This window comes from Anarrhichthys ocellatus, unplaced genomic scaffold (assembly GCF_004355925.1).
Source record: "Anarrhichthys ocellatus isolate YVR2014 unplaced genomic scaffold, GSC_Weel_1.0 scaffold128, whole genome shotgun sequence".
Lineage (NCBI taxonomy): Eukaryota > Metazoa > Chordata > Actinopteri > Perciformes > Anarhichadidae > Anarrhichthys > Anarrhichthys ocellatus.
Genome location: NW_022280158.1, coordinates 418,336 through 444,279, shown reverse-complemented (window position 1 = coordinate 444,279; position 25,944 = coordinate 418,336). Strand labels below are relative to the sequence as shown.

At 41.1% G+C, this 25,944-nt stretch overlaps 1 protein-coding gene across 1 annotated transcript in view; it reads left to right on the top strand.

Moving 5' to 3' along the window:
* The first annotated feature begins 7,147 nt into the window (after window positions 1-7,147).
* basp1 (brain abundant, membrane attached signal protein 1) overlaps window positions 7,148-25,944 on the top strand; it is a 41,830-nt gene continuing 23,033 nt past the window's right edge. The window contains exon 1 of the mRNA XM_031877170.1: window positions 7,148-7,320. The gene's annotated coding sequence lies outside the window, so the exon portion shown is untranslated. The remainder of the gene's footprint in view (window positions 7,321-25,944) is intronic.

The following is a 25,944-nucleotide window of genomic DNA, read 5'->3' as shown; positions in this document are numbered from 1 at the left end:
ACACGCCAAACTCGAGGCTTCATAAAATCAGCCCACGATGACTACGTCCACTTCTTATAAACAGTCTGTGGTGCTGCCCCCTCGATTGTTCACATTGCTAACTACTATGAAGGCAATTATTTTCAAAGTAAGAGTGTTAGCTGGCTCTTATATATTCCAGCCCTCTGAACAGTTATCTTTATAACCTATAAAGATATTCACTGTTTCACTGAAAGCACGATGCCGTCCTGTGACTGTACCAGCTGCTTGTTAAAGAGTAGGAGACACAACCTGAGTGTGAATAAAACATGTAAGGGTGTATAGGAGAATGATGCCCACCTCCCCTTCCACCCTCCCTGTGTGGGTTGATGTGGTCTTTATACTTCCTGCTTCATGATGTCATGGATTACATTGGGATGAACCATGATTGGGAATCTACAAATTACACTGCATTCACTTTTTGTACGTATATCTATGATCACTGTCTGAGAACAGCCTGAGTTCGGACCTGTTTCACATTGAAATGTAGTCATTGAAATGACATTGAGGCTTCTAGAAACCTCTCAATGTTCAATTAAATTTCACGATCACAGTTGTTACCTCCACGCCTCAATGTCTTTATTACTTTCAAATCATCAAATCAATGATTTCTGGGAAACAGATGGTGAGACAAAAGAGAACCTGGGATCATTCTAAACATTAACACCTGTTCACTGCTTTGGTTAATGTTCTCTAGAACACAGCAGTGATGGTGGACCTCCACCTCACCGATGGTCAATGCATCCCCCCCCCACAGCTCACCTATCTGGACGGCGTCACCTCGGTGACCCTTAACCCCTAACTCTCCACCGCTGACAGAGGTTGGGTAACACTCCGTCCCTGCAGCGACGGTCTCTAAGCCCCGGAGGATTCCTCAGCCGGGGTCGGTCTGGATCCAGTGTGAGGAATGAGCTCGACGTGAGCCGCAGCTTCACCTTCTGGTCTCTTGGATGTATTTTGGGGAGTTGACATGCGGGTGTTGACTCTGAGTGAATGATGGAGTGATGAGGAGCTGCTGAACCACTTAGCTGTGAGTTCAACTCTGCGTGTTTCAGCCCGTTCACAACAAATCACATCACATGATGCTGAGTTTGTAGGAAATTCAAATAGATTGTGTCTCCTCTTCAAGACATCCATTGATTTTTCACCTCAAAATGCTGCAGCATTGACTCAAAGACGTCTACATTACTGTGATGATTACACAGCACAAGCAGCTTTCATTAGTTCTGCTATTTGAAAGAGAACTGGAAACCAATTTGAACATAAAAAACATCCAGAAATCTAAAGCTGATGAGCATAAATGTGACGATGGTCAGCGAACATGTCCATAATGTCCATAACTAAAGAGATGAAATGTGCAGATGTGGTTCTAAAAGATTAAACAACTTCTTCACTGCAGCTCAAAACGGATTTTGTTTAAACTCCAGCAGCTGATCTGAGTATGATATACACACTCAAGTACTTTAGTTTAGTTTACTTTAGTTTACTTTAGTTTAGTTTACTTTAGTTTAGTTTACTTTAGTTTAGTTTAGTTTACTTTACTTTACTTTAGTTTACTTTAGTTTAGTTTACTTTAGTTTAGTTTACTTTAGTTTAGTTTACTTTAGTTTAGTTTACTTTACTTTACTTTAGTTTAGTTTACTTTAGTTTAGTTTACTTTACTTTACTTTAGTTTACTTTACTTTAGTTTACTTTACTTTACTTTAGTTTACTTTACTTTAGTTTACTTTACTTTAGTTTACTTTAGTTTACTTTAGTTTACTTTACTTTAGTTTACTTTACTTTACTTTACTTTAGTTTACTTTAGTTTAGTTTACTGTAGTTTAGTTTACTGTAGTTTAGTTTAGTTTACTTTAGTTTACTTTAGTTTAGTTTACTTTAGTTTAGTTTACTGTAGTTTAGTTTAGTTTACTTTAGTTTACTTTAGTTTAGTTTAGTTTAGTTTACTTTAGTTTAGTTTAGTTTAGTTTAGTTTAGTTTACTTTACTTTAGTTTACTTTAGTTTAGTTTACTGTAGTTTAGTTTAGTTTACTTTAGTTTACTTTACTTTAGTTTACTTTACTTTACTTTACTTTAGTTTACTTTAGTTTAGTTTACTGTAGTTTAGTTTAGTTTACTTTAGTTTACTTTAGTTTAGTTTAGTTTAGTTTACTTTAGTTTAGTTTACTGTAGTTTAGTTTAGTTTACTTTAGTTTACTTTAGTTTAGTTTAGTTTAGTTTAGTTTAGTTTACTTTAGTTTAGTTTACTGTAGTTTAGTTTAGTTTACTTTAGTTTACTTTAGTTTAGTTTAGTTTACTTTAGTTTAGTTTACTGTAGTTTAGTTTAGTTTACTTTAGTTTACTTTAGTTTAGTTTACTTTAGTTTAGTTTAGTTTAGTTTACTTTAGTTTAGTTTACTTTAGTTTAGTTTACTTTAGTTTAGTTTACTTTAGTTTAGTTTACTGTAGTTTAGTTTAGTTTACTTTAGTTTAGTTTACTTTAGTTTAGTTTACTTTAGTTTACTTTAGTTTACTTTACTTTAGTTTACTTTAGTTTAGTTTACTTTAGTTTACTTTAGTTTAGTTTACTTTAGTTTAGTTTAGTTTACTTTAGTTTACTTTAGTTTAGTTTAGTTTACTTTAGTTTACTTTAGTTTAGTTTACTTTAGTTTAGTTTAGTTTAGGAAAGGTTAGCAAATACAAATATATCAATCTACTAGTGTGATCATCGTGGCAGCAGATGTTGAGCAGCGCTCCCTTCTTTCCTCGGACTGATCGTCTGAGGATCTCCGGAGGATCTCAGGAGCCATGTTGTCTCTGGTTGCTTGATTCTTTGCATCTCCAAACTTCCAAACTGAACCCCAAACAGGATGAGGAAGACAAACATTTCCTGCAGCCTCCTCCTCCAGATGTGAGATAACGGAGCCGGGACTTTGTTTGTTTTTTGGACTCAAGCTAAATGTCTCAGTGGCGAAGCCAAAATTGACTTCCTCCGACCGGCACATCACACTGAGATAGTGGAGGACTGACAATGACACATGATGGAAAACACAAAACTCATGAAAAAATGGTTTGGTTTGTCCGTCCTGAGCTACTGTAGAAACATGGCGGTGCAGACTGGCTGCCTCTGTGGAGGAGGACTATGGCTCATTCTAAGCCAACACATTTCTTATTTTCATGTGATTATAAATAAATAATAAATCAAATGGGGAAAGGAGGTCTAAAAGGGTCCAGAATGAACTGAATCAAGAGGCTGAGAGCGTCCTGAATACAAGAGTGAACGATAGAGTGTGACAGAAACTCATCACATGCTGACCATGAACAGCGCCAAACTAAAGGCAACCGTGTTGATTTAATATATATTTATAAGAACAGCTGCTTATAAACTATGGATCAACCTCAGTACCAGCTGATCAATAATCATGTGGAGACCCCCTCCGTGGATCCTGGTCAACCTTCCAGGACCCCAAGGACTCCTGAAAGTCTCCTCAAAGACTGATGGAGGCCGACAGAGGAGAGGGAGAGGCTGATAATTGCTTGCAGTCGAGCTTGTCTTCAACTCCCTGTGATTACTGAAGGCTGAATGTTAATCTGTGACTCTGCAAACTCTTCCAATCTGGGCAGGACGAGACAAGCCCTGTTATTACTATTAAGCCCTCATAAAGAGACATATTTTTCTACATTGATGGAGCAGAATGTCTGTGAACGTTTCATCATAAGCATGCTCATGTTGGCTTTGTTAGCGTCTTTTTGCCCCAGCAACCCGGAAGAGTTAGCAAGCTTTAACCACCGAGTTACAACCGTCAGCTGCATCACAACGCCTGGTTGTTGTGTGTTCAGTCGTCAAAATCAATATTCAAACATCAGACTCAGGTTCTACAGACTTCAGGGAGGATCCAGGACCTTCAGGGAGGATTCAGGACCGTTCCAGAGCAGGTGTTACAGTTTAATGAGTGACCGTGTTAACCGGTGACTTTCAGCCAAAAGCGCTGGTGGTTGCTGGTTGTAACTCAATGAAAGGCTTTTTTACGAAGACACTTACACGTTAGTGTTTTCAACAGCTGCCGTCAGTACGAGCAACACGGACTGTTTATAGGAAGAGGACTTAGTCTTTGTGACGTCACCTGTTGGTTTGTGGACTGACGTTTTGAAGCCTCGAGTTTGACGTTTTGGCCGTCGCCATCTTGTTTGTTTGCAACCGGTGAACAGGAAGTGACCACATTTGGACTGAGGAGGAGTGACGTAGAGACGGCGTTTACATCTCTGGTAGAGACCTGTCAAGCACAAGGTAGCCAAACCAAAGAAAATTAAAAAATGTTCATCTGATCGAACAGTTTATTTATAGTTTATGTAGATTAAGCATATCATATTTTGTAATTGCTACTGAATATTTTTTTTAAAAGTCATAAAGCTGTCATGTCATTTATACCTGCAACTGACGAATAGCCTCACCTACTTAACTTTGTCCTTACATTTACAAAATATTTCTCTCCAATATAAAAACTGTCGTCTTGTTTCACCTTAAAAATGTAACATTAAATCACATATTTCCACGTATAATAGGCCTATTTATCTAAACAATCACATAAATGTTATTGAAACAACACGCTCACTCTGAACTGTTCTTCAGTATGTTGTGAATCATATTCCATCATCACACCGGCTCACTGAATAAACAGCAGCAGTTCATGCAGAGGACTTTGTTCTGCTAATGCCTAAATAATAGTGATGGTGAGGGTTGTGTGTCGTGACTCGTCTCCTCACCACATCACCGCAACCAAACGCTTCAAAGTTGCTTTTGAACTCTGCTCTGATGTTTGAAATCTTCTTCTTTTTTATTCTCTAACCTCGAGCCACATCTTCACTCCAATAAAAGCTTCCAACGACGGACTCTTCAATTCAGAATGATAATCAGAGGTGTAGAAGTGCGTTCAGCCCGATGATTCAGCTTCACATGAAAAAACAAGAGCAGGAAGGACGCTCACATCATCACACACACCCTCAGCTCTATCAGGTTGTTTACGACACTACGGTCACCAAACGGACTTATACATGCACAGATAAAAATGAATCATTTATGCACAAAATTACTTTTTATTACCTCAAATCACAGGAAGACGTTTGGATGAAAATAACATAAGCAGGGATATATTTTTCTGTCACTTTTCATTTTAGTCATAATGAAGGAATCTCCTCTCTACTCCAGAACATGTTCATGTCTACTGTTATGATTGATACAAACGCTCCTCTAAAACGCCTTAATTATCTATTCATCTACACGGAATCTCTTTAAAGGTTCCACATAGCACTCCGCTCCACGTGATAGATAAGAAGTCGACATAATCACCCGTTGGTTTGTCGAATGCAGTTCTGAAGCCTCGAGTTCAACATTTAGGCCATCGATTGACTAGAGATGGAGACCTACCAGTTCAGAGCTCACCCTGGTGACATCATTGTCATCACTGAAGATGTTATCGACGCTGTTGATAACAAAGGAGGATGCATGTTCATTTAGTAAAAGTAGTGATTCCGCAGCTTCGTACAAGTAAGTCCTGTGTGTAAAACTGTGCTTAGGTCAAAGTATGATCAGTACAAGTACTCAATGGTGTAGCCTACTGAAGCAGGAAAGGTTTCCAAAAAGTTGGCCTTCCGAAGACACGCGGAGAGGAGGCGCAGGAAAAGTATATATTTACCGCAGATATCATATTTCACACATATTACTGGGTGATTCCATATTACAAAAACACAAATATTGACAATTTGTACAGTTTATTATTTATTATATTTTATTTGTTGTGGCTCAAGGGGGGGGCGGCGCCCTAGCGCCTCTATTGACCAGCCTTCACTGGCCGAAGTACTGAACGGAATGAAGATGTACTGTAAGAAAAGAAGAAGAGTAAGCTGATTCATGAAGCAAACACACAGGGAAGGGACAAAAGAAACGCCTTAATTGTTGGCAAACACTGCCACCTAGTGTCTAAACCTAAGTACTACAAAGAAACGCAGAGAAGCATAAAAGTCCAACGTCACACTTTATTTTGTGATGACTCAAAAGTGAAAAAATTCAAAGAGCAACTTCAGAAGCTCTGGAAAAAAAGCAGTAAACTTAGACCGTGTCACTGTTATCATATCTTATATTAGTTTCCCCACAGGACATGTTTCAATTCAGAAAGACTACGTTTATAGTGCTAAAACAACTATTATTGATTTATCAATGGACATATATGTATATATGTTTTAAAGATAATCAAGTCATTGCATACTTATTTGTTATTAGTATATGGCCAATATTGTCTGGTTCCAGCCTCTCAAATGTGAGGATTCACTGTTTTTCTATCATTAGAAACATATAACATATAAATATATTAGATTTTGAATGATTAGACGAACAAAAGAAACCTTTTCCACTGTGCTTAAATATACACATATACACACACACATATATACAGTATATATATATATATATATATATATCCACAGTATATGTATAGTGACCATGATGCATTGCTCAGGTTAAACCCAACTTTGCTTCCATGCTATTGTATCAATAACCTTTTTTATGCAGGCCAAATGGCGTTTTGTTTCTCTACTGATCGCACATTTTAATCAAATATCCCTCCGCCTTCGGGGTGTCACGTGCATTCATTTGTGCATCAACAAGTCCGTCCAGCTCTTCAACAAGCCCCCTGAGACTGATCCACAGAAGCAGCGCGTCTCTGCAGCGGAGGGCAGGGGGCGCGCGGAGGCAACCAACGAGGAACGAGACAGAGGATGGAGCAGTATTTACACTAAAACATGCGCAGAGGAAAAATGCACATTCTCCACCAGTGCGCAATTATTTACTAATCACACAAATCCAGCAAGAAGAAGAGATTTAAGAGACATTAAGTAGTAACTTCCTCTTTGGAAACAGAGCTGCTGTGGTGGATGTTAGAGAGAACATGATGAGACTCGTAGTGGAATATTACAGTGATAAATTACCATAAAGCAGTGCTGCTATTCATATCGTTTAAAAACAAAAGGATGTTCTCACAAACTTCACGCATCATAACGCTTTACGAGATACTATTTAAAGAAAAAACACTCAGTGAAACAGCCTCTCCTCCTGAGGAAAAAATTACAACTGTGCATCTGTGTGCTTGCGTGCGTGCACAACAAGCGCGCGTGCACGCGCGCGCGCGCGGAGGATCGCCGAGCCGAGCCGTACCGTGCAGCAGGCACAAGCCGCTGGGCGCGCAGGAGAAGCCGCAAAAAAAAATTACAGCAGCCGCTACTTGAACCCTGCGAGGAGAGCAGAGGGAGCGTCGGAACTTCGGTGAGAACGGTAAGAGCCGGTCTGTCTCCTCCTCCTTTCATTTACTAAAACAACGAAAAGCGCTTTGGATGCTTTTTGGATATTTTATTGTAATTTTTTTTTCATTCCTTTTGTCTTGTTTTCCATCTGTCCATGTGGAGCCGAGAGTAGAAGAGACAAAAGGTCCGCGAGATTTCACGCAAAAAAAAAAGAGGAAATAGATTTATTTTTTAAAGGAGCTGAATTAGAACATTTTACAATTCAAAAAAATAAATTCTTCTTCTATCTTTTTTTTCCAGGCGAGAAAAAAATGTGCACGAGCTTTAAAAGGGGTGTGTACCGTCTGGAGGAACACGCGCTTCACCCTCACGTACACATTTTTTCCTTTTTCTCACTTTTATTGAGGTAAAAATTGCGCGCCTCGACTGCGCGTGGTGCGCGTCCTCTCACGCGCTCTTTATCGTTTATCGACTGCCCTGACTTTGTGTATTATTATATAATTCACGCAGCGGCGGAGCGTTTATTTTCTTCATCATTTACAGTTGAAACAAGGAGAGCCTCCTCTGCTCGCCTCACCTCTTTGTCTGTGCGGAGGTGTGACACCGCTCGGCCGCGTGCAACACGCCTCACTCACGTGCACGCGACCACACACATTCAGCGTCTCCAACCGGATTATGTCACGATTTAGATGAATTATTGATCTCATATTTCCGTTTTATTGCACTGAGGAGAAGAAGAAGAAGGTGGAGGATGGAGGATGGAAGAGGGAGATGGGGGTTGCGTGTGTGGGATAAGGAGGGGGGGGGGGGGGGGGGGGGGGGGGGGGGGGATAGGGGGGGGGGGGGGGGGTGAAGAACTGGGGGTGTACCTGAATAACCCCCCACCTCCGCGTGCACATACATTAAGTTCACCCTCTCACTCTCTTACTGCTGCTGCAGGATTGATTTTATTTCTGCATCGAGTCAAACTTTATTAGCCGTCATCCATCGGTCGGAAGCCTTGGTCCTTTGTTTGCCGCGGCACGCATGCGCACTGGGAGTAGGGTGTGGATGGGAGAGAGATGCCACCTTGCCTGTCAATAGGATGGAGAGGAAGAGGAGGAGGAGGATGGTGGGGTTTTAATTCGTGGTCTGAGGAAAAATAACTTGATTATGGAAATAAAATGCTTTTTGTGTGTGTGTGTGTGTGTGTGTGTGTGTGTGTGTGTGTGAATGGAGCCACAGTGATGGTGCATCATTAGACCGTTTTCACGCTCACATATCCCTCAGTAGATTAAAGTGATGCTGTTTAGTGCTGAAATAATTTGTTGATTAATCGATTAGTTGATGTAAAGAAAATTAATATTAACGATATAATTCAGATAATTAATCCTTAAGGCAATTATCAAGCAAAAAAAACAGTTTACTGCTTTTCTCTGCTTTATATCTTTGAAAACTGAATATTTGTTCACTATTTTCTGTCCTTTTATCGACTAAAGGACTTATCCATAATTCAGATTGATTATTAATAATAAATACAAGTCAATGTAAAGGCATCCTATCGGTGCTACTGACCTGCAGGAGGTCTGATGATGCTCCTCTGAGGTCACACAGAGACCTTTTGTTTCTCTGCTGAACTCAACATTGATCTTTTAGTGGAAATGAATCTGTGTTTGTGTCGCCATCATATAAATACGGCAATAAATGTCTTTATTTATCTTTTCTGTCAGTTAATGCACTACTCACTTCTTTTCCTTTCCTTGAGTATTCCCACTGGATGCTTTATTTCTACTCATTTACTTTGCAGACATTTTACAAACTAAACACAAGATAAACTTGAAGAATAATTCATTTTTATAGTTTCATGTCTCGTTTTAGGGTTTAAAATGTGCCCCTCTGTGACCAACTAATACATCTAAATGCTGCGTACATGTTGCTGCATCACATATCAGTAGGCTGGTCTACACTGGTAATAGTTTAAGTGGAGCCATTCTGCATGCTGAGCTCAGGTACTTTTAATACTTAGGTACATTTAGCTGATTATTACAAAGAACACTTCTTCCATAATCTGATTTCATACAGTCACACTGTCCTAAACAATCACTCTAAAATGTTTACAGTATGTCTGCGATGATTCATTTTATTTGATTGTATTGCAGTGGACATGTTTTCTGCCTTTAATAATCAATAATGAGCTTTTAACTCTGTCGTAGCCGACCAATAATACTCATCGGGCACTGATTTCATAACTCCCATTATAGTGCAGCATTTAATCATTATGTGCCAATATTTTGCTGATAACTGTTGATTCTTCCAAACAGAAGAACTAAGTTCTTAACAATTATAATATAAGACGCATTCTGATTGGCTGCCGTGCGACTGTAACGTTTGCTTGTCACATGTCTTCACCCGGTGTCACATGTTTCCTGTCACTCTACTTACGATCTTTCAAAGAGACTCCCAAGACTAATAAAGAGCAACGAACAGAACAATTCACTAACAGCACACAAACGTAATCATTTAAAGCTCTCCGTGGTCTCCGTCTGAGCCGCGTTGTACGATCACCGTGGCTATTGTAGGAGCTGTAGTAACGCGTCCTGCCCGTCTGGCTGCTGATTGGCTCTCATAAATCCAGTGCGCTCATTCATCCTGCTGGACGGAGACAAACGGGGACCTGATGAGAAGTTATGACGGTGACTCATCCATTTACCGCCGCCAGCGGCTGCTCAAGGTGTGTGTGTGTCGGACAGAGATGACTGTGTGTGTGTGTGTGTGTGTGTGTGTGAGTGTGTGTGTGTGTGTCAGAGAGGAGGGCAGAGAGTTGGTTGTCACATATACTGTCTGACACATAAACTGTCTAAAGGTCCAGACGCACCAGCCGTGTCGGGCCGCTGCTCTGTGAGTGTCTGACACCAACGTTGGTTAGAGTCGGCCCTCGTGGGCTAATGGAGCGTGTTGAAACGAGGGGAGAGAATCGCTTGGTCAGTGGCCCTTCAAACCTATGACGCTCTAGGGACCCATAGAGAAAGTGGTGGACGTGTCAGGGACGGCGTGTCAGTATTTGCTCATTAAATGTATTTTGTCTTTTCAAAATAAACTCCCGTATTCACAGGAAGTTAGTTACAGGCAACAAATCTATTAAGGAAAAGATAGTGGTTGACGTTAACTCGACTAACTAGCGAGTTGTTTGTCTGGACGTCAGCGTGTAAAAATCGGCTCATGTCATGTACAGTGTCTTTTCAAAATAAACTTCCGTCTTCACAGGAAGTTATGTACAGGCAACAAAACTTCTTAGTTAGGGTTAGAAAAAAAGATTGTGGTTGTAGTTAACTTGACCGACTAATGACTCACGTGACCATCGAACAACTGACGTGACAGAACACGTCAATGTTGACTTTTACTTTTAAGTGAGACACAGGCAGTGTCCTGGGTGAAAGTCCTGTGTTTGTTTCAAGTGCACATTTTATAGCCAAGACTAGAGACGTGAGTCTGCCTTCGTCGCAGCTAGTTCTTCGATGTCAGTCTGCTGCGTCTGGGCCTTAATGCTTTTCTGTCTCACGCACACAAACTATATGGTCAACAGTATGTGGACAGGAGGTTATAGGGCTGTTGAGGGCGACGTCCACATACTTTTGTCAGACAGAAAAGAGGTAGACAGTGCATGTGTGTGTGAAACACAAAGAGAGAGAGGGTGAGCCATGTCAGCTCTCAGAAGCTCTCCTCTTTGTCCGTGGTCTGTTGTCCTTTGTGGTTCTCTCAGTGCCAAGATGTCAAATATTACAAAATAAACCTCTCTTTGTTGATGCTCCAGTGAGTCATGTGATCAACAGGATCACTTTCATCCGTCTTAATTAAACCATCAGCCCGCGTGCGATGCAGGCGGAGGCTCGTTAACGTTCGGCAGCGGAGACGAAGCAGGACAATGGGAGGCTGCAGCTGGTAGCGCACATACAGCCGAGTGTGTGGAGGAAGGTGGGGAATAGGTGCAGCTGCTGGTTGAGTCATCGCTGCTGCTGCTACTGTCACTACCGCGGAGGAGAAAGTGGACAATTAAACTCAACGGGGTCAGGTTCTGCTCCTGAAATTGTCTTTAAAAGAAGCAAAAACCTAAGACAGCATACGGGTGATTCCTGCTTTAGAACTAAGAAACAAAAAGACCCTTTATTCCAGTAAAGTCTTGAATCAAGTTAAAATAAGAATTAGATTCAGCAGGTGAAATAATTTCTACTCATCTTATTAACAAAAATAAGATCTCTTTGATTCAAACAGAGACAAAATAAGCTGACAATGTGAGAAGTCCTGCTGGAGTGCAGGCAGCTGTGTGTCATGTTTAAGTATGATGCGAGCAGGTTGTGTTACGCTGTGAGGAAAAGCAGAGGTGGCCAGATGCTGACTGCCTTGCATCATGCAGCGGTATCTGACGTGGGTCTGAAGTCGGAGTATACATGAATTATGGTGGAGGAAGATTATTTGATTGTGTTTGTTTTGGGCATGAACATAGAGACTTCTGAGGCTTATCTTGGTTGGAGTGACACCAGTGATTTTTAGTAGTCGAAACCAAAAACCCGTGAAATACCGCGATTCTCGATACCCAATTTAATACCATGTTAGAAACAAAACAATACATCGTACTTGCACATGCACTCCTCTACTATCGTTTGCATACATTTTTTTGCAAATTTATTATAAATGCCTTATGGTCCGCCTCAAGTTTCTCACTAAAAAGTACATTTTAGGGTAATAATTGACCTTCGCCTCGTACTGAATACAGCTTGAAAGCATCATAATCTTACTCAATGCACCTTCCGTTAACGTGAGCTGTTAGTTCCGTTACGTAGCCAAGCAGGACTGTGCTGCCCACCGGCTGCTAACAGCTAACGCTAACGAGCTCTGCTCCTGCTGATTTCAACATGGATAAGTTGTACACGATGTAGTGGAATTTGGAAAAGCTTTATCGCTGGTCGAACAATATTTATGCAATATTTATATTTATGGCCCGGGGTGACACTGTGTAATAAATGGCTTTCTAAAAGTGTACTCTGGTGCTGTTTATGCTGAAGCGGAGCCACGGTGCAGCAGAGGGCTTTACAGGGAAGATGGAGGCGCTGTGACCGTCATCAGGAATTTTCATTTCCCAGCAACATGGTCGTCTGCTGCCTCACAGTTTATCTCTGACAGTCTTTTTATAGACACTATAAGGAGTAGCACAGAGTCATAGTATGTCCCACTGATGTCGTGTCCTCTGTGTTTTCTCTGGGAAGTTGAATGATTACGGTCGAAAATTACACAAGTCAGGATTTTTTAAAAGCCAACTCCTATATTTTTAGGTTCAATATCTTTAAATATGAATACCTTTCCCACTATTTTTCTGAATCTTGTAGGAATTGTTTCCAGTTAAAACTGTTTATTCAGAGTTTTGCATAATGTGTGTTATCCTGAATAACCGGGACATCGTGTTTAGAAAGACATTGTAAAAATACTGTAAGCACCACAAATAAAATCATATTTATCCAGCACTGTGTTGCAGAAGAGATCTCCAAACCTTTTCAGATAATAACAGAACCAGATACCAGTTGGGTTTAGCAATGGGAAGTACGGATACACAACACATCACTGCATATGTAATCTTATATTGTGATATTAATATGTTTTGTTGCATGGTCAGTGTCTTTATGGATGAAATGGCTGTTTTTGTCTAATTATGTTAATTCCATCCCTGACAAATCAATAAACTTTATTAATTAAAAAATCCAATATTGCACAGAAAACGGTATTAAAAAGGTATGGCAACATGTATATATGATCTCATGGTAGATATAGGAGTAGTTGAGAGAATAGGACTCTGTTTAACATGTTAGCTGTAACAACTTTACAATCTGAACTTGTTTTAATGGTTTTTACCCCCCTAGTGTCAAAAATAGATTCATGAAGCTTTAAAGACACTCACTGATTTCATAAATCAGCCTCACATCCATAATTATTCACAGTTTTTTTTCAAGCATCAACAGAAAGCTGGAAGTGAATTTGTGGATTTAAAGTGTTCCTTTAATGAAGAAGCACAAACTCTTCTCTGCCAAATATCTGGAGAAACAGACCTGACGACAGCTCTTGCTTCAACAGAAGCACTAACATGATTTTACAAATGCTAAACTCCCGTCTTTGACCCGGGGTCTGATGAGCCGGTGCTTCTGCAGCTAAAGTGCACGAGAATGAAAGTGGAAGTGGCGGCCGGCCCCCTCCTCGCATCCCTGCCCGCTCCGGTCCCGCTGCAGGTTTGACGGCGGTGCAACATGTCCTCGTCCTCGGCAGCTCTTTCACCATGAGCGCCATCTGTCACATCGCGCCTCGTCTTTCAGGAAATTACAGCTCCAACCAGAAGCGACAACGTTATCTGATATGTACCCCGGCGGGGCGGGAATGAACTCGGCAATCTCAGCTTGCTCTCTGCCGAATCCCAAATCCACTCACTCACTCACCCGGTCGTCCTTGGGGATTTGAAAATCATTTGGCGATAGATAAAGACACAATGCGGCCATATTTCCTCCCCCGACCTGTCCTCTTCTCTGTAAAAGAGTCAAATCTCTTCATAAAAGCTGAACAGACAGTGATAACATTCTCATAGTTTGGGATTTGAACAGCCAACAATGTACTTTCAGACTGAAAAACCGGAACCTGTTATTGTAAAGTAGTTGCTACGAAAGAGGAACAGATTATAGAGTATTTTTGAGGCTTTTTCAAGCTACAGCAACACCTACAATTGCAAAACAGGAACACTTGTATCACTTGTGGATCGGTTAAATAATAACTCTTGGCTTCAGGCTTGTTTACCGTAAAACAAACAAAAGGCCCCGTGGCATTCCTGCCTCGTGATCTCACAACACTTCAGTGGAAGTATTTCTGATATCGTTTGCAAGAATCAATTATTAACTGCAGGAATTTCCTGATGCAAATATGCAGTGTGAATTATAGATCAGCATGAACTTCAGTTAAAGTTCACAGTCGTATCTGCTGGCTGTTGAACATGCTCTCTCACCAGTGAGGTGGGCGGCAGCCATCTTGTTTCAGCCCAGCAGGCTACTGAGCACAAACCTGTAACAAAGACCAGAACATCTGCTGCATGAACACTGATCATACCAATAATACAGATCATACCTCATAAGAGTATGCTGTTTCAGCCTCACATAGATTCATTTAATCATTTGCCGAATTAGAACATCACTGTTTCCTTTCTTTTGTGCGTCTGATGACCTTTTACGCATACGGACATTTAACATTAAGTTGCAGGTAGTGTGGAGTAAACAGGATTATTTATGAGAGCTATACGTTGTGGGCCAGGCCAATAAACAATGAGCTGAAGCTCACTTCAAAGCTTCGTAATGCCAATAATATATACTATATAGATTTAAATCCTGAATTTTCAAAACATATACTGTATAAGGTTCAAACTGGAGGACGCGGAGATGTGTAAAAAACAATGGTCTGCTGGACAGAACTGCAGAAACAACATTATTCTCTTCAGCAGTCACAATGAATATGTTGATCTCACAGCCTTCAGCATCGTTCCTCCTCCTCTCCGTCTTTACCTCTCCGTCTACATCTCTAAGGACTGGGAAACGTTTCGGGCGCGGCTCTTTGCGTGAATCTTAAACAGTCGTGAGACAGTTTCAGAGAGTCTGAGAGTAATGAGATGGTACAGCAGAGTTTAGACTCGTAGGTGCGCGGCCTCTTCGCGCTTGTGCTGCAGTCCCAGTTCTGTCAGCTCCCATCAACGAGAAGGAAATTACAAGAATATCTCTCACCGGGTTGTTTTTTCCTCAAGTGCGAGACGTGATCAAGGGCTCGTCTGAAACGATGTGTGAGAGAGCAGCATGAGACTGTGAGGAGGTGGATAGTTTGCTGCATGTGTAGCAGCAAGAGTTTGTTATTCAACCTTGTTGTTAAATGTATTGTTTATTGTATAATTTAATTTTGAATTTAAATTATTCTAATTTTACTTATCTAAAAGATATATATAATCCTATGGAATATTTTTATTTATTTATAATTTTTTAAATGTTTTTTGAAAATAATATTTAAAATAATATTCAGATTTATTTTTATTTTGTTTACTTAATAATCAAAAAGTTTGAATTATTTAAAATCTATATATAAAATAAATATATTATTATTTAAACATTTAATTTCAAATAATATCTCTAAATTATTTTGTTTTGCAAGTTTTAATTAATGATATTAAATATATTTCTGGTGTATTAGTTTATGTATAATTTTTCACTACCCCCAAGGTCTTAAAGCAGAATTAAAATGAATTGTGGTTTTACTAATATATTTTTTGTATTATTATGTAGTATTTACCATAAATTCTTTGTACTATAAATATTTTTTAATATTTTTTAAATACAATGAATACCATTAATTTGGAAGAATAAAAAAAAAATAATGTAGTCACATTTAATTTAATTTGAAATATATTTAATAACGTATATTTTATTGAATAAAAAATAATCAAATACAACAACTTGTATTTTATCTGTTCATTGGAAATTCAGAATAAATTAAATCTGAATTATTGTAGCTATAAACTAATGGGGGCTTAAACATGAACCCATAACAAGCTTGCCGTTCTTTAAAGGCCTGGATGTCTCACTTTGCTACTTGCTCAGCTATAACTCAGTGTACACCAGACAGACCAATTAGAGGTCTGTCTAGACGCTGTGTGCCCGTGTCCTCAGGAGTCCAGTCAGCCTGCATGGTGCTGGATGATGTGTGTCTTGCCCCCCCCCACCCCGTGGCTCTTTTTTGGGGTTAGCTGGAGTTCAGACTCAACTTTGTCCCCGTCTCCTCGTCTGATCTGCCACGCGGCATCGCTGACTGCAGGGCTGTCCTCTCTCTCTCCCTCTCTCCGTCTCACTGTTGTGGCCGGGGACAGCGGACAGCGGACACCCGCCACGTCCAATCTCTCTCCGTCGGTGTCTGGCCGCTGGCTGCCGACGCGCCGGTGACACGGGTCATTGAGACGCGACGCTGAGCGGGCCAGTTTAGCCAAACCGGCCAGACACACAGACAGACAGACCAACGGAGGAGAAAGGAGGCCGGTGGATGTCTGAGTCTGCTCTAGACATGTTTGTTGTGTTCTCAGACCTCAGCCTGAAGCCACGCTGTCTCACTGCTGAGTGCTCTTTCTGAAGTCACAACCGCAGCTTCCTGTTCTTCAGTGTGCCTCAAGTAGAGACCAGCCAGTAGATTTTAAACAAAAGTCACATGACTCACGTGCAGCTCATTTAGACATTTAGAAGTTTCTTTTTATGTTCACATAATTTAGAATCAAGAGGTTGTTTCCTGTAAGATCGAGGAACTAAAGAGAGGATGCAGCTACATGTGTGGGTCATTTTAAAGATGTGGAGGCTGTTCTTGTTCACTAGTTACTCATGAATAAGCTGCTAACAGGAAAAAAAACCCACAAATGATTCACCGTGAGGTAAAACTGTGCAGCTTTAACAAACTGAATTAGATTTCTTCATTTGCTATCCTGATAATCATCGTGCATCATCCTTGCAGGAGTCTTGACCTTCAGAGGAAACACGTCAGATAAAGTGAATTCACTTTGCTAATCTTTACGGCATCTTTGCTGTAACATGTGAAAGTGTACGATGGACGATGGACATACTGGGAGCTAAGGGACTGGTAATGTGAAAGAGGGAAGTGCAACATGTTTGCGTGGGCCGCAGCAGTTGATGAGACCGTCTCACTGCTTCCTGAACATCTGAGGGAGTCTTTCCCTCCCTTCATGCGGCAGATTTATAGAACGATAAAGACGATTCCAGCGGCGGTGCTTTATGTTTTCCTGTGCACTGAGATTTAGCCGGTAAAGCGGATCATAAACATCACAGAATACATCCCCTAGAAAGCATTCAGGAGTTATGACCTCCGTCTCAGGGGCAGGAGGGCTGGAGCCCCGAGAGCTCGTGTCCTCCGTTCTGATTGACTGAGGACACAAGTCTTAAAATACGACTCAAACAAACTCATAATATCATAACCTGACCACCTGACTGATGTTGTCATAGAGCCACACCACTGTCATGGCTAAAACTATGCAGAAGTATCTTTGGCAGGAAATAAAGTATTATTATAAATCTTCAGCCTCCTTTTCCACCACAGAAACTTTCTTGATGGACCAGGAACGTTTTGACCGCAGGGACAAGGTTCTAAATTCAGTTCTGAGGACGTTTTACCCCCAGAAAGGTCCTGGTCTGGGGGTAGTACCTTCTGAAAGTACAGGAACGTTCTGGGTGTGGTTTGCAGGGATGACCGTCGCCGATTGGTCGAACATGCACGGCGCCGCTGCTTCAACTCGTGTACCGCTTCATTCATAAAACAAGGAAGCGCCGTAGTATCGATTTAGGAACCATCTTATGACGAGGGGAGAGCACGTCTCTCCGTCTGATAACACTCAACGTAGATTTAGGCTTCGCTGTCGGCTTCTTGACTCATTTTAAAGAAGATGAAAGAATAAAACGAGGGAGCAAGCGGTAGAAAAGAGAGACAGCAGGGTCGATAGTTTCCCAGCGGTTAAGTTCTGAAGTCAATCAACAGATGACTTACTGTGGAGACATGTTCCTCCTCTGCATTCTATTCATTACATCCAACGTGCATCGGTAGTAAATGTCGTCGCAATGAACCAGCGGACTCATTTGTCTAATGTTCTCAGGTCTTTAGACCGCGATGGAAACGCAGACAACAATGAGCTGAAGGAACCTTTTAGTCCCTTGAACAGTAGTCCCAGGATTAAATCAGCAGGAAGTACTTGGTGCAAACACGGCTTCAGTAAATATCTGGTGTCAGCAACAAGAATTCTATTCTGTGTCTCATTAAGTAGAAAACAACTGCTGCCTGCAAAGTAAGAAGCTAATAACTAATGATAGTGATGTCAAATATGTGCACAATTTGCAGCTAATGAGCTAAAACATGCAAATGAACCGTTAAACATTTCCCATCAGAGCTGCTCGTTTTATTCCTAGAACTTTCTCAGAAATGTCACTTGGCTCCGATCCATTCTGAGAAAGCCACTCTGCGGCCCCGCGGAGATATTGATTGATGTTGGACCACGTCTGGCTCCGGGTGGGAAGCCAGGGGCCTTCAGGGATCTGTGCCGACAGATGGAAAGCAAGACGGTGTGGGACAGTGGGACGGCAGAGCTGCTGGTGGTGGGCTTAGAGCTGCAGTGCTATTGATTGACACGAGAGACAAAAGCCGAGCTGAAAGCAAAGACAAAGAGAAAAGAAAAACCCTTCTCTGAAACACTACTCGGGTGGTTTTGGTAGCCAAAAGGAGCCTCTGTCTTTAAGTGACGTGTGCAGATTGTATCAATCTCTATAGTGTTTGCAGCACTCTCACTGGATTTGGACTGCGCTTCAGGAAAAAGCAGAAAAGCAGTAATTAGACATATCCCTACTCCCATTTCTCCCCCCATCACAGACAAATAATCCCCGTCTCTCTGGCTTCTGATGGTTATTTCAAGGTGACAGAAATATCTGCAGGTTCCTCCTCACTCAGTAAACCAGGAACTGAGTACATTTGAATCTAATGCAAGTATTTAATGATGAAGTTATGCATTCAGCAACGAAATCTTCATCATGGCAAATGTTCACTAATAATGACATTGAGCAAAGCTCACCTGTGCTTTGTCATGCGAGTACACGTGGGGATTATATTCTGCCTTTGTCTTGCAGTTCCTCTTAAGTATCATGTTATGAAGGACGACTCGGTGCAGACAGCAATCAGGAAATCATGAGAATGTAAATGCAGAACAGAAGTGAGAAAGGGGAAGGAGGTCTGTGTTACAGTGTCAGATAGAAGATGTAAGGTGTAAATGTGATTAACCCTTTTGTGACCGCAGGCTGACCACAAACACCACAGATCTCAAACCATTTGGGATCTTTTATCGAGTAACAGGACATGCACCACAATTCAGCAACATTTAATACATTGAATGATACATTGAACGTTGAGATTTTTTAAATTCTGACAGAACAAGTGACATAATATATGGAGTTCCCTGGTATAATAACGAGATGGACGGGTCAAACAAACAGGACTTTCACCCAGGAGGCCGCTGTTAGTGTGCTGTAGGAAACCAAAAGTGGAGTTGGACTCAACACTTCTTACGTAAAGGTGTTATTTTTGTTACGTCGTTGCGCTACGTCGTTGCGCTACGTCGTTGCGCTACGTCGTTGCGCTACGTCGTTGCGCTACTAAGGCCGATTGTCATTTATTCATGCTAGTTACGTTGTTACTTAACTCGTTAGATTGTTTCGTTACTTTCTTACATTACGTTTCGTTACTTTCTTACATTACGTTGTTTCGTTACGTTGTTTCGTTACTTTGTTTCGTTACTTTGTTTCGTTACGTTGTTTCGTTACGTTTTTCTACCTTTTTTCTAACCTTAACAAAATAGTTTCGTTGCTTAAACATAACCAATTGTTTCACAACGTTAACGCCGTGTGATATGAGGCTGAAATTAAACATATTTTTTATTCAGAAACGTTGACATTCAACGTTTGCAGAAACGTACAATGCCAACATTCTTTCTGCCGACAGGGTTTTTTGCATAAACTGCAACTACAGAAAGTTGAAAAATAGAAAAAATAACCAATAGAAATATTAGAAACCCTTCTTATATTATGCATTATGCAAGAAATGCTTCATGCTCAACCTTTTAACCTCAAATAGTTTATAATAAGCATGCTAACATTAGCATATCTTTATGAATTGCCTCACTTGTGACAAGAACAGCAAAATGCCTGCAGCTCATGGTGGAGAAATGCAATCTTCTAATTGTTGGTCTTCATAACACTTTGATTTATTATTTGATATTTCATGCAACATGTCTGAAAGTCACATGCCTGTCGAATGTGGATTTTCATCACATGACATCTCATGTGCCATATTTTAGCATGATCATCTGTGATAGTAACAGCCGTGTCAGCTTCCCTGAGAATCTCACACATATCTAGTTATTGATAAGCCTATTTTTATAATCACATTTCCGTAATTATGTTTTGCTTCACATCTCTGTAGCTCTGTTAACTACTCTCCAGCCGCCCGTTGTCTCAGTGCCGACACTGAGCACATGTTCTGTATGTGTAGTTAAAACCAGAAGAAAGCTGCTGTACATTATTGATAACATGCAAACACAGCTGAGAACACAAAGTCCTTATTTCTCTTCATGACACGGTCCACGATAATACACGAGACAAACACTGGTCATGACACAGTGCACCGTGTTTATTGACTTATTCAGATCAGATTGATATCGTCTATTGTTGGAATGAATTGACTCACTGCGGTGTCGTGCATTCACATTGATTCATTCATTAATCAGGGCTTAACATGGCTTCCTGTGCAGCAGGTACATACGGTTTCCACAGGTTGCAAAGCTCAAAGGTGAACAAGTAATCCTAGTATACAGCTGTTTTTTTTCAAGTCAAAAACGCAAAAAATCAACAGCAAAAAACACCCAGCTTGCCAGGCGGGGGGGCCTTCTGATTTAAATTCAGCAGAGCGTGCGATGAAAGATGCAGAGATGAGATCACGAGTCCTTTGAAAGCACGCAGACCGAGTACTCGACAGCTCTTGAAGTCTCCTGTCTTACAGCGTGTATCTGAGGCCGGGCGGCGGCGGCGGTGGCGTGTGTTGGGAGGAAGGAATATTGGCAGGAGCCTGTGATGGAGTGGAAGATAGAGCCGGCTGTCACAACAGTTTGGGGAACGAGTCTCCTTTGAAATGACAGAGAGGACTAATACATCCACCCCGCGCCGTCTCCCCGACTCCGCTCAGGGTCCATTTTGATTTGTGGTTTATGATGTGCACTTTATTGCAGCTTATCTTACATGTACAGAGTGCACTCCTGCTCAAAATGGCTGCCGTGTGGATCGATCAGAGAGATGCTGCTGTGAGGCCGTCAGTAAAGAACCATCGAGTGGAAAAAAAAACAACAAGAGTATGAACAGAAGGGACTTTCTCATTAGCATGTGTCCTCCAGCTCAGCTAAGGCTGAAACTCTAACTAGATTAAGATGAACGCAGTCATTGATATTCCACGAGCCATCCTGAAAACCAAGGCCGAGTGGATAATCAGAAAGCACATGTTGTTCGGACAAACCGAACACATTAATCTGAATGTTTTATGGAGATGAATGAGTCGAGTCGTTGATATTCCACCGACGCGCTGCACTAACACTCATTTACATCCTGGTGCCCTTGTAGCCGCCCCATTACACTGTGACACAAAAACAAAACGCCGCAGTTAGCTCAGAAGATGTTTCCTCTCAGCACTCTATTGTCATGTGGGTGGTTATATATAACTGAAGAGTTGGTCATGTTAAGATGAATATAGTTCGCCTTTAAATCGAGGTTTAATTACCGTGAACAAACGGGCTTTGGCTGACATTAGTCATCCATTTTTATTTGTTTTTATAGGCACTTCTGAATGAATAAGCACTTCGTAGTTCATATGAGAGCTTTCAGATACAGTTTCACAGTTTTTGATGTTGAAGTGTAAACTACCTCATGACATGAATGTTGCGTCACGCCTGATGATCTTTAAATAGAAACAACACAATCCTGCTAATTTAATAATCTACTGAAAAGGAGAAGCTGCAGGGTAGCAATATATAGTATATATAGCTAACAAACTAAATCTACAAAACAAAATGTAGAATGTAGGTTAAAAATGGCAATACATTGACCAAAGCTTCATGTGTTTTAATGCTGCATTCTCTCTAATGACCACCAGGGGGCGACTCCTCTGGTTGTATAGAAGTCTATGAGAAAATGACTCTACTTCTCTCTTGATTTATTCCCTCAGTAAACATTGTAAACATGAGTTTATGGTCTCAATCTCTAGTTTCAAGTCTTCTTCAACACAGCATGATGTTCATGTGGTAAATGATGGTTTGTCTCCTGGTTGTTTGTGAGGATGCCTGTTCAGCGGTCCAATCAAAATGTGTGACTAGACTGCATGCACCTACAAGAGGAACACATCCCTCTACTTTTTTTGCTTCTTATGTAGCAAAATGGGACAATAATCTGAATTTCGTTGTGCAACCGTGTTATATAATGACAAATAAAATAACCTTGTAACCATGTAACACAGGCACCCAATGTATACTAGTATTACAGAACTGTGTCAACGTCTGCATCCACTGTCCATCATGCAGTGCACGTCCATTGATATTAGGGACTTAATGGTTATCTGACTACACTGGCTAACCAACAAATATGAAAACAAAAGATCCATCAATAGTGAAATGATTAAGCAGAGCAGATACTAATCCAAGCAGGCTTTGTAGACTGTATAGCTCAGACAATCAGCCATTCTTAATCGCCATTAACCAAGAGTGAGGACCTCCAATACAGCGGCCAGACGATGCGTTACAGCAAACATTTGACATCAACAAAGACAACACACAACAGCTGATCCATGACTCAAACTGTGCTTCTGTAAGACACAATACTGGACTTTGAGTGGGCGAAGACTGTTTCTGTTAAACAGCAGACGGTGTGTTCTATTTGACAGGAAGTGAGAACGCTTTACTGTCTGTCTGACTAAGACACTGTCAACGTATTATTACTGAAAACTGATTTAAGGATTATATCCAAAAGTTATCAGAAACACATGGAAACCATGAGTCAAACTCTGGTGTCATACAGCTTTTATGAGGTGATGTAGAGAGGTAGCTAGAATTTAGATGCATTGTGTGTTTTGTAGTCTGCATTATAAGCATTTGTTAACTGAATAAGCATGAATTGACTTTTTTTATGTCACCATAAAACACAGCAAACACACTTGACCAAACATTTGGAAGATGTTGTGAGTGTTTGCACGCTCTCTTCAGAGATGTTTGTCCTCTATGTAGACGTATGCATTTATTCTCCTTTAATTAGATGCATTTCCATTGCTTTTCATGCCACTATAGCCACTCATTTACATCCCAAAGTACGGACTGCTGTTCATTTTTCTTTGCCGTTTTCTATTTTCAAACATCAACACATTACAGAGAAAAATTACTAATTGCTAAATTTATTGCATAAATTACGGCAAACTCAGTCCAGAGCTTTCCACACAGTATACATGCCACACAAAGTAGATCCTCTACTGAACACAATGACCTTTATTTCTTCACAACTGATGTATAATGTCTGCAGCTCTCTGAAGCTGCATCGGTTGGACAGCATTCGGGTTTAACACTGCAGCTTGTGTTTGGTTCCCAAGAGACAACATTAATAAATTGGTATTATAAATAAATTGTTCTGGCAGATTCGCTGGTATGAAAACAGCGGGGTGTTTTTGGCTACACAATTTGCAACTCTCCTAATTGAGAGGATTCAGAGCGCCTTTGAAAGACTGAGAGGGCTGCAGTGCATCGCGCCATTCAGTAGACGGAGGGGCACGGCGCCAGACTGACAACATTCGGAGAGGTTGGCAGCATCCAGAGCTGCACTCCAAGAAAACGGCAGCGGGCAGCGCTTCAACTATCGCTGTCTGCATACAGCTTCTGGTTCAGTAGGCAATGATATGTAATCCAGTTACAGCGCGGGTGCTGAATTGCTGGTTTTGTGAAGGCCGATAGGGTTCATGGTGAGGTCAGTTGGGAGTTCATTGTTTCGTTTGGTTTTCTGCACATTTATTATTTAACATATGTATAAGTGCTGCAGTCAGCAACAGCAGACAAACTAATGTGCGACTTGCTGGTGAAGAAAGTGGAACATTTAGAAGTTACAGAGTCTGAGGAGATCGGTGGAGCTAACATGACTCCATATTAATGAGAACGTTGCTCTGTGTTTGCTGATGTGTCTGTTTGCTAACAAGTTCGGCATATCAACTTTACAAGGTGATAATGTGTAAATGTTGAGTTCTCAGCTTGTTTTGCTGCCCCCAGTGACCAAAATGTGAATTAATTCTGCTTTAAACTGGGAATCAACCAAATCCAGCTCATAGCCTCGGGTTGACTTTCATTTGTTTTATTACAGAATGGAAGTTAGTTCCAGTCTTTAAGTAGCAGTCAGCCGAGGAGCAGGATCACATCTCCAAAGTCTACAGGGAACCAGAAGCTTAGTTTCCAATCAATCTTCATGCCAAACATTACCTGCAAAGACCTGCAGCAGACTTTTCCACAGCTGACATTGTCAAAAATATGGTTTTGCACCAGCCATCCTCCAGACGAGTCAGAAGCTCGTAGTAACTCACATGAATGTTGGGTGTAGATAATGACCACAGGTATTTGAAACTGACTGAAAGCTTTTTACGAGGACTCCTTCATGTTCTGTTGGTGTTTTTCAACTGCTGCCGTCACTACGAGCAACCACGGACGCATTCAGGCCGAGGGTCACCAGTTAACACGGTCACTTGTTGACCTGGAACACCGGCGGTGTCTACGGCTGAGCTATTAACCGTGTTGACGACCATTCTGCCGTACTTCCGGTGTCAAACAGCGTAGGCGTACTGTCGTATGTCATTGTTAACGAACTGTAAAACCTGACCTGAAGGGCGCCTGATCAGGGTGCTACTATATAATAGTGTTTTATATTTCTGACATTTAATTCCGCTCTTCACTGTCTTCCCCATAAATATGAGTCATTGTGTAGAGGAAGCTGTTATCGGCACACACAACCAGTTCCTCTCCTGGCGAGTCACCTTCGGACTCTGTGAAACTGAAGAATCTCATCAGACTCTTTGTCACTCAGACAGTCCGAGCGACCGACCAGAACAAATGTCGTCTCTCTGTGAGGCTGTCTGTGCTCAGCCCAACGTGTCACATCTATTTGTCTGCATGGTGTGTGTGTGTGTGTGTGTGCGTGCGTGCGTGTGTGCGTGCGCGTGTGTGCGTGTGTGTGTGTGTTCTGTTTTATCTCCCTCTGGTCGTCTCTGGCTGTTCACAGTTTGAACAGAAAAGCTTTCTGCTGGGCGTTCTTTGCATGGAGGTCATGAAACCCATCAGCAGTGCTTTTCAAAAACTCAAACTCCAGACTTTAATTACCTTTAATCTGACATTTCTGTGGTTTATTCAGTGGTTTCTAATTCAGGATTTGCAATTTCTAAAGTAAAAAATATGCAATATTTCTGTTGATGGGTAAAACAAATCTAATATGAATACGACTGGGTTAGTTTTTGGTACAGAAACACATAAGAGATGCAGTGCAGTTACATTGAAATGAAGATGAAGATTGGCCTTCAATTTCCAGCTGTTTGCTTCAGATCGGACCACTTGCAACAGAGGGGGTCGGAGTTCAGAAGCCTGGGTGTGGCATTAATGTTATTAGTATCGTCTATAATCTTTCCTACGACGAGGCAAAATGTCTTCAATAAAAAAGGACCAATGAGGCGGAAGGACGACAATAACTACTACAGTTTAAACATAAAGTTTGAACTAAAATGTCAAAAGTTGTGAACTCGTTTTCACTCTCAACTCGTTAAGCTCGGTAAGTGCTCCGCGGCGTCTAGATACATACGCACCGAGGAGTCTTTCAACTACCTCTGTTAACCCACCAGCTTCACTGTTAGACGCTCAGAGCAACTGAAGTAGTACAATCTGTGAGAAAGTCTGCGTAGGTGGGTCAAACAAACACAGGACTTTAACCCAGGAGGTCACTGTTTGTGTCCCGTGTGAAACTAAAAC